This window comes from Nomascus leucogenys, chromosome 15 (assembly GCF_006542625.1).
Source record: "Nomascus leucogenys isolate Asia chromosome 15, Asia_NLE_v1, whole genome shotgun sequence".
Lineage (NCBI taxonomy): Eukaryota > Metazoa > Chordata > Mammalia > Primates > Hylobatidae > Nomascus > Nomascus leucogenys.
The window spans coordinates 18,823,208-18,837,698 of NC_044395.1; the positions used below are offsets into that span (position 1 = coordinate 18,823,208).

The 14,491-nt window shown below is 43.8% G+C and overlaps 1 long non-coding RNA gene across 1 annotated transcript; it reads right to left on the bottom strand.

The window, feature by feature from the left end:
* Positions 1-1,112: 1,112 nt before the first annotated feature.
* Positions 1,113-14,224, bottom strand: LOC115838623. Its single transcript, XR_004033679.1, has 4 exons — positions 14,054-14,224; positions 13,113-13,260; positions 12,929-13,001; positions 1,113-1,342 (listed from the first exon to the last, which is right to left on the bottom strand). It is a non-coding gene; the product is annotated as an uncharacterized LOC115838623 (long non-coding RNA).
* Positions 14,225-14,491: the final 267 nt, after the last annotated feature.

Below are 14,491 nucleotides of genomic sequence, written 5' to 3' on the forward strand. Positions count from 1 at the left end.
TAGGAAACCAGTAAACATGTGTTTCTCTGAGCCATCCTAGGAAGTTATGGAACCCAAGGAGGGGATTGTGGGAACCCTGATGTAAAGCTGGAGGGTCAGAAGCAAAGGTCACAACCTGGGAGTTGCAACTGAAATATGAAGCCGGAGGCAGTCTTGTGGGTCTGAGTCCTTGACTTGTAGAGTCTGTGCTATCTCCAAGTAGACAGTGTTGGAATCCAGTTAAGTTGCAGGATATCCAGCTGCATCTGGGTGCCAGCAAATTGGTTGGGAATGGGTGTGAGGGGGAAAAACCTCACATTTTGGTGGCCAGGAGTGAAGTATTGGTTGTTGAGTGAGAGTAGTAGAGTGGAGAAAAATGGAGTTAGTTTGTTTTTCCATATTCACTTGGTTTCCTCCATATCATGCTCCCCTGAAGCTTCTGCTGTCTCTCCACCTTTGCACTCACTGTCCTTTACTCAGGTCTCATTCAATGTTTGTCTCTTTAGTGCTTGACTTTGACCCTCTCTCTTCTCAATCTACAAACTCTACGTGAGTGAATGCAGTGACTGCCCCTGTTCCCATGGCTTCCACACCACCTCAATCCTGACAACTGTAAAAACCTATACTGTATTTCCAATTCATATTTCCTTTCCTGAGCCCCAGGTCCTCATACTTAGCCATTTGCTGGTCATCTGCCATAGCAATACAAACTCAACATGTCTAAATCCATACCCTGTAGAATATCTTTTCCTCCTAAATTCTCTGTTTTGCTTGATGAAACTCCTGTCCTCTCAAATTCCAATACCAGCAACCTAGAATTTAACTTCTCCTTTTCCCTCCATGTACATCCAGTGAATAATCAAGACTTCTCTCAAGTATACCAAAGTATTTCTTGGAAGAGGCAGAAGAATTTAGTGGTTAGAGGATCACTTGAGCCAAACTGCATTGGTTTGTAGGCAGGTTTTGCCACTTACCAGCTGTTGACTTTGGTGAAGTTACTTATTTTCTCTGTGCTTCAATGTTCTCATATATGAAAAAGGGATGATAATAATAGTACCTACTTCACAGAGTTGTTGAAGATTTAAACAAATACATAAAAAGCATCTAGAAAGTAGCCCACAATAATCATTTGGTAACTCATTATCATTATATTGTTATTAATTTCTTGTAATTTTCACAGCCACATATCCATGCAGATATCCGTCATCTCTTCCCTCAGTCTTCTGTCCCTTCTCTCCTTCCGAGAAGGCTTAGGGGTTTTCGTACTGAGGTCTTGGAGTGGGAGTGGTCAGGGCTGTCTCATAGCAAGCAGCAAGGCAGGAATCCAAAGGCACTCATTATTTGGCTCCTGAGTAAGCGCAGACTGGGAAGCAAAAGAAGGTACAAAAAGACATCAGGGGAGGGAAACAAGAAGAACTGAGTCTGAAGGGAAGGGCTGGCCACCCAAATTGGACCGAGACAAATGAAGAATGTTCAGAGGTGGAGCTGGAGATGTTCCCAAGGCAAAATATGAAATTAAATAGCGAGAAAATATGTTTCAGAGAAATAGTATCCTAACTCAGTGCTCTGCAATCCATGCTGTATATTAATATCACCTGAGGAGCATTTATGACCTACTGAAGCCAAGGTGCAGCCCAGCCAGATTTAATCAGAATCTCAGGATTGAGGTCACAATACCATGATTTTTTAATTCCCCAGGTAATTCTAATGTGTGGTGTGTGGCTAGGGTTGGGAATCAGTGTCCTAATTTTGATCACTTACTTCTCCAACACCATCCCTACCTGTCATGTACACACACGGGCAGTTTGCACTTGCTTTTGTTAAGGCAAAGCTGGTCATGACATTATCTAGTCTAAAGCCCTTCAAGGGCTCTCCATAATCCTATAGGACAAAAAATCCCAATTCTATAGCATATAAAAAGCCTTTCCTGATTATAGCCTTCTCTACTTCCTGCTGGCTTTTGAGAGCCAGTCGAGCATATTTTTTCCCAGCTTTGAGTTTAATGATGTCTTGGAAGTTTGAAATCAGCCATGTTGGGCATGTTTACACTATAGAAATTGGCGTGCTGAAAATCAGGGTTCCCGTAACCCCACCCCAAAAAGCTGGTTGTTAAAATTTTACCAGCTCATCACTGCTTTCTCTCACATTTTCCACATTGAAGTGTTAGACATACTCTACTGAAATGTTGGACAACTTGAATTTTCTAGAACATGGCCTTTCAGAAGCTGTTCCTTCTACTTATAATATTTTTGTCTTATTAACCATGCATATTTCTATTACCCTTCAAGTCTCAATTGAAACATCACTCTCCCTGTGAATGCTCTCCCATCCACTCCAAGAAGAGTGGGTCTCTTCCTTCCCTGTTACCGCTACACATCATTGGCGTGATATTTAATGACTGTGTTTTGCTACATGTAGTAACCTGAATTGCTTATGTACTGACATGGTGTTTTTCCCCATCATACTGTGAACCCCTTCTTGTCAAGGACCATTTCTCTGTCATCTTTGGGTCTCTATTAGCCTATCATAGTGCCTGGCATATAGTAAACACTCAATAATTGTTTCTTCAATGAATAAATGGGAGGATGAGTGAATAAACCCATTGGAGGGGAATATTCAGAACAAAGAGCTTGGAGCAATACTGAAATGCCTCATTTTGGAGGGCATTTAATGCCAGATTTGGACTTCATCTTATAGTAAATGGAGAACCACTGAAGTTTTTCTGACAAGGGAAGTGACCTGTAACAAACCTTGTTTAGGATGGTTAGTCTGACAGTAGTGTTCAGAGGGGAATGAAAGAAGTGGAATCAGAGGAAAGAACTCTGGTCAAGGGGGTCAGAAATTGAATAGGTGAAAAGGTAGAGTCAGGAGGTGGGCTCAGCAGAGGCACACCTACCAGTCATTGGCATCCTGGGATGAGTATGGGGGAGAATTAATGTGATAGTGAGAAGCCTAGAAATAATAAGGAGTATTTGGTTTGCTTTCCTTGAAGAATAGAAAATGTAAGGATACATGATGGCTCTCTTCAAATCTTTGACAGCTACTCCCAGGGGAACAGAAATTAGCCAATTTATTTCTGTATTCTGAGTTGCCCAGAGGTCAGATCTAAGACAAATATAAGGAAGACTTTTTTTTATCCATTAGACATGTCTAAAAATGGAGCAAGCTGCCTAAATAAGTAGTGAGTACCTTGTCACAGGAAATGATCAAGCAGGGCAATTGGTAGGGTATGTTACAGAGGGAATCCAAGAATTAGACCAGGTAATTTTTCTGGCACTTAAGATTCTGTTATTTTCTGCTGGATTCTGTCCCAGTGAGTTTGAGATAACAGTGCAATTTTCAGATGCAGTGTCCACGAGCTGGAGTTCCTGGACATAAAGCCAAGGAGACCTCTCAGGGACAAAATTGTACTCTGAGTGTTGAGTGCCCAAGCCCAGTACTGTTTACATTACACCATAGTTATCCCAAAGAAAAGAGCCAGTGCCAAAAAGTGGCGGTGCTGTGTTGAGTCATCTCTGACTTCTCGAACCCCAGGAGGGTGTCAAGAGGCCATGAAGAAAATGCCCCACAGCAGCTTTCCTTCCCCTTCTTAGCTTCAGAAGGTGACCTCACTGTGTTTTCATCCAACAATAGGGTGTTCCTCAAGTTCTCTTTTCTCCAGCACAGCATTTCTTCTGCCTTTACACCCTCAAAGGCCCTCTGTCTTGCTGTGACATAGTCCTCCACATGTGTTCTTGGTCCCATTTCCCTTCTCCCCCTTCTGGGATATTCCTCCATCTCTCTTGGTACCCAATCTTTGCTTTTTATTGGTTCTAAACATTTGTAATTATTTTTATCCTAGAACAAAAAAAGATGTTAGTGTTAGTGAAACTGCTGTCACAGAGATGATCAGTGACGTCTTTCACCACCTGCTTCAAGGGCCTTTGCTCGGTTCTGCATCTCATATTGTCTTGGCCACATTTGAACTTGCTGTGCCTTCCTTTGTGAAACTCTTTACTTCCATGGTTTCCTTTTCATTTGTTTCTAAGAAATTAACATCTCATTTCCAGTTTCCTCTCTGCATCCTCCTTCTGCCCCAACATCCAGATTCCTATAAGTTGTCTTCCCTTTTCTGCTGTTCCTCCTTTACTTCCAAGTGAGGGAATAATCACCCTTCCATGGATTCAACTATCTCTTCTGGATGCATAAACAATTCACATTTCTCTCCCAAGTTTTGGTCCCGGATTTAAAACCCTGCTGGATTTCTCCTCTGCTTTTCCTGCCAGGATCTCAAATTCTTTATTGTTTTCACAAGATAAATCAATGCATCTTTGTAGAGCCTCTGACAAAGTGGTTTGAAAAGGCCAGAGACTGAAATATTATTGGCCGGCCCTGCAAAGGAGTGCACTTATCATCAGGGCCCATCTCCCAAATGCCAATCAGAGAGAACAATTCCTTTTATGTAAACTTCATGTTGTAAATTATAGTATCTGCATGCCAAGTAGAGGATGGTAATATTCACTCCCATGAGTCTCTGGGTATTGCTAAAGCATTTTATGAATTGCCAACTGTCCTATATTACCCATCTCTCTGGGTTCTAGATTCTTGGTTTTGGAAACTGCCAATGGCCAAAGTCTATAAGCTGAGTTCTGGGGTCCTTCCCAAACCCTCCTTGATGGGTAAACAAGGTGATCATCAAAAGAGTAATAAGACCAATTCTTATCAGATTTCTTTTTCCTTGTCTGAGCCAAGAGAAACCACCCATCTAGTCCAACTGGCCCAGAAATTCTGTCCTTTTAATATTTTGAGTTGTATTAAACTATAAAAAATCTTTTCTTTATATCATAGCAAATATATGTGATCTATCTGTGTTTCCCTCTACTGGTCTCTTTAATGTATGTTAGTGGCAGATGTTTAATAAATGTTAGTTTTCTTTCCCTATTTCCCTTTTCTCTATCAGACTGCCACAGCCATGAGTGGAGGGACTTAGTACTTCTCATTTTTGTACCCCTAATGCCATGCCTTATTCATCCATCCATACACACACACACACACACACACACACACACACACACACTTAAACTGAACCTATTAAAGTAAGTATAAAATATCTATATGGGTGGTGTGGGAATATCCAATTTTTAAATAGTAACAAGAAGGATAAGGTATGATGCCTTTTGCATTGACTGGTGGGGCGTATTATCCATATAATATATCATGGCTGTGTCTGAATGTAGCACTTCTGATCCCCAACCTGTAGCTCCAGAGAACCTTCTCTAGTCTCATCATCTTGTGTCTAACACCTTAGCATTGACCAGGACCCATTCCCTACTTGCCCCTCAGTATGGCCAGGTAACTGGCAAACGGCGGTGTGCTGGAGGCAGCTCTCACAGGCTAGTGAGGATCCATTGTACGCATCTCTTCCCAAGTCTGCATTAAGGGATATCACGTTGGCAATTTTAAACTGGCAATGTGGGAGTATTTACACCATGGTAACTGGCAACCACTGCAAATCAGGGCTTTCTTTTCCCCCAGAGAGCTGGCTGTAAAACATTTACCACCACACCATTGTTGTCAACATTATTCCTTGTTTATCTCTTTGCATGACTGGCTTCTTCTAATCTATAAATTTCAGCTCAAATATCACCTCTTCTGAGAGATATTTTTATCCCAAGTTACCCCCACTCCCTTCACTTTCTATTATATCATCCACTGTTCCCTTCAGAGGGTATATTTCAATCTGTAACTATCTTGTGCATGTATTTTGTGTACTGGTTTACTGTTCATCTTCCTCCCTAGAAACCTTATCTTGTCTCATTCACTGCTGTATTCTCAGCATCTAGTACAGGCTTGGGCACATAGTTGGTGCTTCAAAAATATCTACCTGAAGAATAAATAAAAACAATAAATGATTCTAACATCTCAGGCATCAAAGATGCAAAATACAATAGTTTGTATACTTGTGTGTGTCTCCTACTACATTCTGAGTGTTTTGAGATTGATTTTCAGCATATTCCCAGGACCTAGCACAGTGCCTGGAACATAGCAGAGGATCATTAAATTTTTAAGATGAATAAATGTAACATTAGAGACCAGCCAACTCTTGTAAGTTTCCCTGTAACACCCCAGAGAACTCTATTCCTTCACCTTCATCGACAACATAAAAACACTACGGTTTTCTTCTGAGAAAGCAAAACCTCAAGGCAGGAGTTTGTCCCCACTAGCACTGCTGGGAAGACAGGAGTGGCATCAATTTATCTCATCCAACCTGTATTTTTCTTCTCTGACTGGGTCAGAGCAATTCATTATGTTACCCTTAGGCAAGTCCCCAAATGGGAATGAGAAAGGCCATGGCCCCGTCTCTTCCAGTGGGCTGCAGCAGAGATAGCTTTCCTTGCATGGATGAATAGCTGTAAGCCACCTTTGCCCCAGCCTCCTGGAGAAGGCAAAAGAAGTTTTCTAAATGTTTTCCTGCCATGCGGATAACTGAATTATGCATGAAGCCAAACCTAGGGAACAGCAAATCGTTGTGGGATGGAGGGGCACGGTTCATCCAGAAAGGGAAATCGAAACCTTACTTGCCGCCTCCTCAGGATGGCTTCCCTCAATTGATAAGTAGGGTTATATTATTCCACATCTTTAATAGATTATCGATGCATTTGGCAAGGATATAATCCTGGTGTCAGGAGTAATTCTTTCTTTTTAGTATGCTGCACTTACTACACTCAGGCGAGGCAGCTTGGACACAGGGCCTGGCTGATCCAACTCAAATCAATTAGATCCAGGACTTCTCTGGGCATTGATGGGCAGGATGAAAAAAAGATGCATATTCATGATTTGCCTCAAAAGCAAGAGAGACCATGAGACAGTGAGTCTATAGGAGTCTTCTGGTGATACAGGTGAGAAGGCCTCTTTCTTTCGTCTTTGCATGGAAGATGCCAAGTACCTTGCCACCATGGCCATAGTACTCAATATAGGGCTGTGCCATCCACCAATGGCAAGCAGTACTGCTCTCAGCTGAAAAAATGGAAAGGATCATCTTCATCTCAGTTGGTACTGCATTCCCAGCATTGTTTTCTCCCCTGTCTCAGTTCTTTTCCAGTGGGTAGTCATGCTTCTGGCCCAGAGGACTCCAGTCATTTCATAAGGCAGAAGTTCCTCTAAATACCTCAAATTACACATGCAGGAGTAGAGTAGGGATGGATGTGGAATCTTTGGATATGGATCTTGGGCAGACGACAAAATCCTTAAACTGAGCAGAGAGGGCCATTGAGGTCAGCTGCTTGCATCTCAGGAAATTCCAGCAAACCTTGAAGAGCAGAGGAGGAGCAGCCTAGTTAGAGATCTACCAGCCAGGATTTATATTATTCAGAAAAGCATGATCTTGCAATAAAAAATTCTTTTTCTGGAAAGTCACAACCTTCCCACTCACCTCCTGTATAGTGGAATGAGTGTTGGAATTGAAGCAAAAGAAAAAAAAAGATATGAGTTGAGTACTGGATTGGCCATTTTTCAAAGCTATGTGACCTTGGTTGCTTAGTCTCTCTTAACATTATTTATTCCACCAGTCAAATGGGAACAATTATAGATACTCTACACTACTCACAGTTTTGTGAGGGACAAATAAAATAAATAAAATGAGATGATACAAATAGAAGCCATTTGTAGCCAAGTGCTATATGAACTTCAGGGACATTTGATCTGCCAGCACCCTTCCCTTCTTCTAGGAAGTGTCCTCTTCTTCTTGGAAATGTTTCTCTCCTAAAAGGAACCATGTGGTTTAAATAAAGGCTGCCATGTTGTTACTCCATGTATGGGTATCTTTCCAAAGCCAGGCGTCATGGCCACCCCTGTCATAGCTGTCATCATTGAATGGGATGGCTCTGAGGTGGGCATCTAAACTCCAGTGAGGCATTCAGAGCCCTTCCCCAGGGGTTTCCATCTTGCTATGAGAAGAGTGTGAAGCAGTTCTCTCTAGGGGTGGAAGCTGAGAGATGGGAGGCATGGAGGTTGTTGGTCGTTCTGTTCCCTAATGCATGGAGGAAGCCTGCTGCTGAGGGAGAAAATGAAGCTGCACAGAGAGAAAATGAAGAACAGACAGAGATGAAACACAGAGTTACCGTGATATGTCTGGTTCAGATTTTCCTGTGGGTCCAAATGAATCCTTTCTTGTCCTATGGCTTGGAAGGATATTATTTCAGCATCTTTCAAATACTTTCCTCTTTTTGCCTAAGCCACTTTCAATTTTATGTCTGTCACTTACAACCAAAAGAAGCTCCACAGAGAGGCAGCCATTCATTATTTTGGTTCTTAGTTCCAGGTTGGTCGTGGATCTCACATCCTGATCTCTCTGCCTTGCTATTCACAGAACTCATTCTCCAAGTCCATTGCACTTGCCTTGTCTTTATTCACACTATGTGAGCTTTTCCCATGTTCCAGGGACCCTCCCAAGCTTCTGGGTCTGCATATAATCTAAGGAAGATATTTGGATATTATCCTGAGGAAACTCACTCAAGCACCATGCCTATAAAAGCACTCGGTTAGAAGGCCAAGTCCACTTATTTATTCTGATGCATCTAATTATTTGTTTTATTTTCTATAGCATGCATTTATGTAGAAATTGTCAAATATCTTGTGGAATGGGATAGGTTAGGTTATAACTAACTAAAAATTGCTGAGCTTTTACTGTCAGCTGAGAACTACCGGGAAAAAACAGAAATAAAACATGCCCTGCCCTTGAAATGCGTATAGTCTTGCTGAGCAAACAACGAAAAGCTAGAAAACAAGTCAGAAAAATAAAACCTGGCAAATTCTGAGACACAGATAAGTGTTTCAAACAATGACAGAAGGTAAGTCTTTGATAGACTAGGGTGTTTAGGGTAGAATTCCTACGAGGTGTAATCTATTGGAATTGTTTTGTTAGACCAACAGAGTATTTAATAGTTTAAAACTTGGTGCTTATTACTTAAAACCAGATTTCATACGTTTTAAAAACATGTGTTTCTGGGCCGGGCGCGGTGGCTCATGCTTGTAATCCCAGCACTTTGGGAGGCCAAGGCGGGTAGATCACGAAGTCGGGAGTTCAAGACTAGCCTGGCCAAGATGGTGAAACCCTGTCTCTACTAAAAATACAAAAATTATCTGGGCGTGGTGGTAGGTGCCTGTAATCCCAGCTACTTGAGAGGCTGAGCCAGAGTGTTGCTTGAACCCGTGAGGAGGAGGTTGCAGTGAGCCAAGATGGCGCCACTGCACTCCAGCCTGGGCAACAGAGCTAGACTCCATCGCAAAACAAACAAAACATGTGTTTCTGGTTTCTTTTGATAAGAAAGAAATAATAACCAGCTGGGATAATAATAATAACCACAATAACCAGCTGGGATGGAGTAGCTGCTCCCTTCTTCCGCCTGAGTGGGAACGCTCCAGTTACCTGACTGGCTTCATACCTTTGGGTTCCCCGGGCTGGTTCCCAAAAGCATTTGAGTTTGCTACCTGAGGCCCAAGTTGGAGCTCAAAAGGTCCCAGCTCCCCAGCAGCTGCAAGGAGGAACTTTAGGACCGACACCTATCTAAAGTTGATGCCTACCTTGACAAGCATCCAATTCATTATTTTAAAAGTGTCATTGAAAAGCATACCCCACGCCGGCAGGTCTAGGCTGCATTCACCCACCACGCGACAGGTGAACTGAAGTCAGGGACAGGCTTCTCTGTAGGAACACAGAGGTAGAGTAAGCCTTCCTCAAGTCATCAGCTACCCAACACCCAGCACTCTGAGCCTCAGATTTTCTTCAGAGCCTTTTCCTTCTTCTTCTCCTTCTTAATGTCCACATTTTTTTTTCACTTTGTTGCATTTGAATGCAGATGATACAGAATGAAATTCCTTTGGCGGCTGTATGTGCGGGAGTGCGCAAAAGTATTTATGAATCCTAAATGAAGCTGGCTGCAGAGCCAAGGAGCTCCAGCAGAGCGCCGGCGTGTGTGCCCGCCGGAGTCTGATCTCTTACATGGGAAGCTGCGTTTGATATCTCATTTGTTGGCTTTGTTCCTCGCAAATCCGCGCGCTGTTTAACCCACTTTGCCACAGCAGAAAGAGACGCAGAAGAGGCTCGCTGGGCATGGGGAAGGCGGTCCCACAGCAGTGCCCTTTAATGGTCAGAAAACAAAGAAAGCCATGGGGCATGCGGGAGGTGCTGCCACCCTCTGGCTGGGTGTAGCACCGCATCCTGCTGGACCAAGGGAGTTCCCCCATCCCTTGGAGCGGGGGCCTCCCTGTCTCTATACCTCTCTGAGGTCCCAGAATTGCAGGTGAATCTGGACCGGGTTGGCTTTTATTGGGACTCTTAGAAAAATCTGTGCTTTCCTTCTTTCTGGTTTCATAAGAAACTTCTCTTAGGCAAACCAAGACCCCCCTCCAACCTTGGCCTAGGAGAGACACAGCATGTAGCTGTTGCTGAATCTGCCTCTTTCTGCTAGATATTCAGCCCACGCATGACAAAGACTTTGGCAAAATGCTAGCAATCAGAAACCTGCTCTTCATAGACATAAAAGAGTCGGTACATAGGTCTCCCCAATAATGATAGTCTACATGCATTAGCATGTATTTTCTTGAGAAGTGAACTACCAGAGTTAAGTTCCTAAAAGCAATTCATTCTATTTACAGCTTTTCTGAAGCCCCCGAGAGGGAATCATCTTGGAGCACTGCAGATACCACACTGAAAATAGTGAAAAACATTCAATTTAGAAACAATTTTATCTTGATTTATCTTTTTTTTTTTCCTTTGTGAGTCAGCCCACTGCTTCTGCTCCTTCTCTTACCTAAAGGTGGTTCCCTGCATGCCTTCTCCCCAGGTCATGAGGACAGGGATGGTGGTGTATCCCCACAGTGTGGCCAGGGTGGCCAAGAAGGATACCCGATCTTGCCTCCTGGTGGGAACGCCTCATTCTCAGAACTGCAGAAGGATGAAGAGGGAGCCGGAAAACAGAAGCTGCACCAGGTGCAGCAGCAGCACTATTGTTTGCTACAATACACAGATTATTCTCCAGGAGGTAACTACAGCTCTTTAAAACACTGACAATGTGAATGTCATGTCCTATTACCCCATCCTCTGGGCTAATAATAAGATTTTGTAACCATGTCAACAGCAAGAGAAAGAGAGCAAGAAAGTATCCCTTTGATTACATAAAGTGCCCAGGTACCTAGTACAGCCTTGTAAATCACTCAGCTCACAGGTATGTGCTGCCTAAAAAAGGCATGAGGTGAGGTCAGGCCTTGCATCTCCAGCAAAGCCAAGGGTGCACCTGCAATCAGGGCTAGGTAAGTAGTAAGCACCTACTGTGTGCCCACAACCATGTTCGGAATCAGAAGCAAACAGAGAAAGACCAGGTGCAGTGGCTCATGCCTGTAATTCCAGCACTTTGGGAGGCCGAGGCGGGTGGATCACTTGAGACCAGGAGTTCAAGACAAGCCTAGGCAACCTGGTGAAACCCCGTCTCTACAAAAAATACAAAAATCCGCCAGGCATTGTGGTGCATGCCTATAGTCCCTGCTACTTGAGAGACTGAGGCAGGAAGATTGCTTGAACCCCAGAGGCAGAGGTTGCAGTGAGCTGAGATCGTACCATTTGTACCACTCCAGACTGGGTGACAGAGCAAGACTCCGTAAAAAAAAAAAAAAAAAAAAAAAAAGAAAAAAAAAGAAAAGCAACAAGAAAACCAGATAAATAAATAATAAAAATTCTGCTTCTGAGAGAAGTTAACAATTAGGTTAGAGATAAGCCCAAGTGTGGGTTGTAAATACACTGGATTTAGACTAAAAAGACAGAAATCGAGATTCTCCCTCTTCCCTTAGCTGTGTGCTCTTGATGAGACAGTTTGTCTCCCTGAGCTTCGGGCTTCTCAGCTGCAAAATATGGGTGATAATACCTAGTCCTACAAGCCTCACAAACTTCTCATGAGGATGAAATAAAAAATGTAGTCGTTTCTAAATCAATAGTGCAATCCTTTTAAAGCAGAAAAAATTGTATGTGAAACTCTAAACTGAAACACAGATCAAGAGCTGAGCTGCTGTAGTTAGAGGGGGGCAGGGACATAAGCATGAGGCTTATGTCCTGAGGGTGAGGCACGTCCTGGCCCTGGGGGCGCCCAGGAGTACCCTATAGCTCTGAGCAGCATCATTTGAGGACCAGAGAGGAAATGCTTTGAAATAGTGTATTATTATAATTATCAAGAATAATACAAACTGGCCATTCATGGAGGTAATTGTAGAAATGGAGAGAAGGGAGAGATCAATGTGAGCTTCAGTGCTTAAATAGTAGTAGGACCCATGCTGCTCCTTAAAGAATAGCAAGCATCTGGGTGGGCAGAGGGGAGTAGAGAGAGGATTCCAGTGGGGGCATGGACGTGAGCAATGAGAACTCATGTGTGCTCTTCAGGGACAAAGAAAGAGCCAACCTTGTGAGAGCAGAGCCTGTGTGTACTGTGGTGGTGAGGTGTGGATGTGCTTAAGGCTGACATCTTTAGGGTCAATGTAATTCACACTGGGACCCCACAGGCAGGTACTATGGGAAGACTGAACCAGGTAGGAGCAGGCTGGTGGGTGTCTGATTCTATTGTAGCTGGGCTAATTCTTGGCTTGAACTCCACCTGTTTACTGGAGTCAAATTTCCTTCATCAAGGGCCATTTACTCTACTAATGATGATCCTTTGCTTTGGACTGTGTGATTCCTAATTGCTGTCTCACAGCTCTCCATGTGTTCTGCTCGCCTCTGTCACTAACTGATGTAGATGGAGGTGTTCGCCCCCAGCCTCTATGGAAGCATCCCCCTGAAAGTTGGTTTACTCAAAATTTCAAGCCTTCCTATACCCTGCATGGGGCACACCCACTGAGGTGCCTCTTTAGGTCCTTGTGCCCCTGGGAAGGGCTGTCCAGCCCAGCCTTCTCTGCTGAATCCCCTCAGTCCCCAAGGATGACTGACCTTCTCTGCTTGTCTCAGAACACCTTGTTGTCTTGTCCTCTTTGAAATGCCTGACAGCAGCAAATGCTTGGGTCTAAAAGCAAAATAATGAAATCAAATGAAAGCTCCCCAATTTCTCAACCGCTTGTCCTTGGTCCGGTGTGCTGCACGGCATGCATTATTCAGAGAGAGGCAGCTGTATTACCTGGAGCAGAAATTCTATTTTTCAGGCACCAGTCTGGAGGGATGGCTGGAGTGGAGCTGATGGCCCTGCCCAGGAGCCTGGGAGTGCTTGGGGGTGGAGGAGAGTCCAGCTTTTGCATTGCATTTGAGGAGGTCATCAAAGTAGCTGCCTAGTCAAGAGAAAGGTCACTTCAGTAAGTGAGCCCAGTTTGAGAGAAGGGAAGCCCAGACAGGCCAGGCATCTATGAAGGGAGCCAGCAGGAAAGATTACAGGAGAAAGTATGCAGACTGTCTGGATGAAGGGGCTCCTAGTTGTTTAGAAGACTTCAGATACATGGCCTGTACTGCAAATCATCCCCCACGAATGCATCAAATACATGAAGATAATATTAATAGGACATAGAATATCTTCTAAATAAGAATGCTATGAAAATCCACGTGGGTGTGTATGGAGTGAGAAGGACAGGGTTAGATTCATGGTGGTGGATTGTACTGTTGTTCTAGGATATTCACTTTTTCCCCTTGAGAGCATTGTGCATCCATGTGGCTTCCCTGTGGCTTGCGGTAGCCTTTAGAAAATGGAGTACATAGCCGGGCGAGGTGCCTCATGGCTGTAACCCCAGCACTTTGGGAAGCCAAGGTGGGCGGATTATGAGGTCAGGAGATCGAGACCATCCTGGCCAACATGATGAAACCCTATCTCTACTAAAATACAAAAATTAGCCAGGCATGGTGGTGGGTGCCTATAATCCCAGCTACTCGGGAGGCTGAGGCAGGGGAATCTCTTGAACCTGGGAGATGGATGTTGAAGTGAGCCGAGATTGCGCCACTGCACTCCAGCCTGGCAACAGAGCAAGACTCCATCTCAAACAAACAAGAAAATGGACTATATTCCATGCCCCCACCTCCTGCCCCTGTGTGCCAGCTCCCCATACCCCCATCAAGCTTGGCCATGTGACTTACTTGGATTCATGGAATATGAGTCAGTTCAGAAGCTACAAGGAGTATGGCGTGTTCAGTCAGTTCTCTTGCTCAGTTCTTTCTATTGTCAGACCAGCAGGTCCCAAATTAGGGGCTGTCCTTTCGGCCTAAGTCCCTGAATCAGAAGACTCGTGAAGCGCATCTGCAGCTGCCAACATGCTCTGTGAACAAGAAATAAATGCTTGTAAGATATAAGCCGCTAAGATTTTAGGGGTTGTTTGTTACCATAGCAAAACTGGCTGATATAGTTAATGTCAATCAATGATGAGGAAATTAATCACGTCTGCCTTGAGTTAAGCTTTTTTAAACTTGATTTGTTTATTTAATTGACTGTTGTCATCTTCACTTGGGGTGAATAGCATTGATAAATAAGAGGGGCTGTTTGCTTTAATGAATCCATGGGGGAGTGTTGTTGATTTT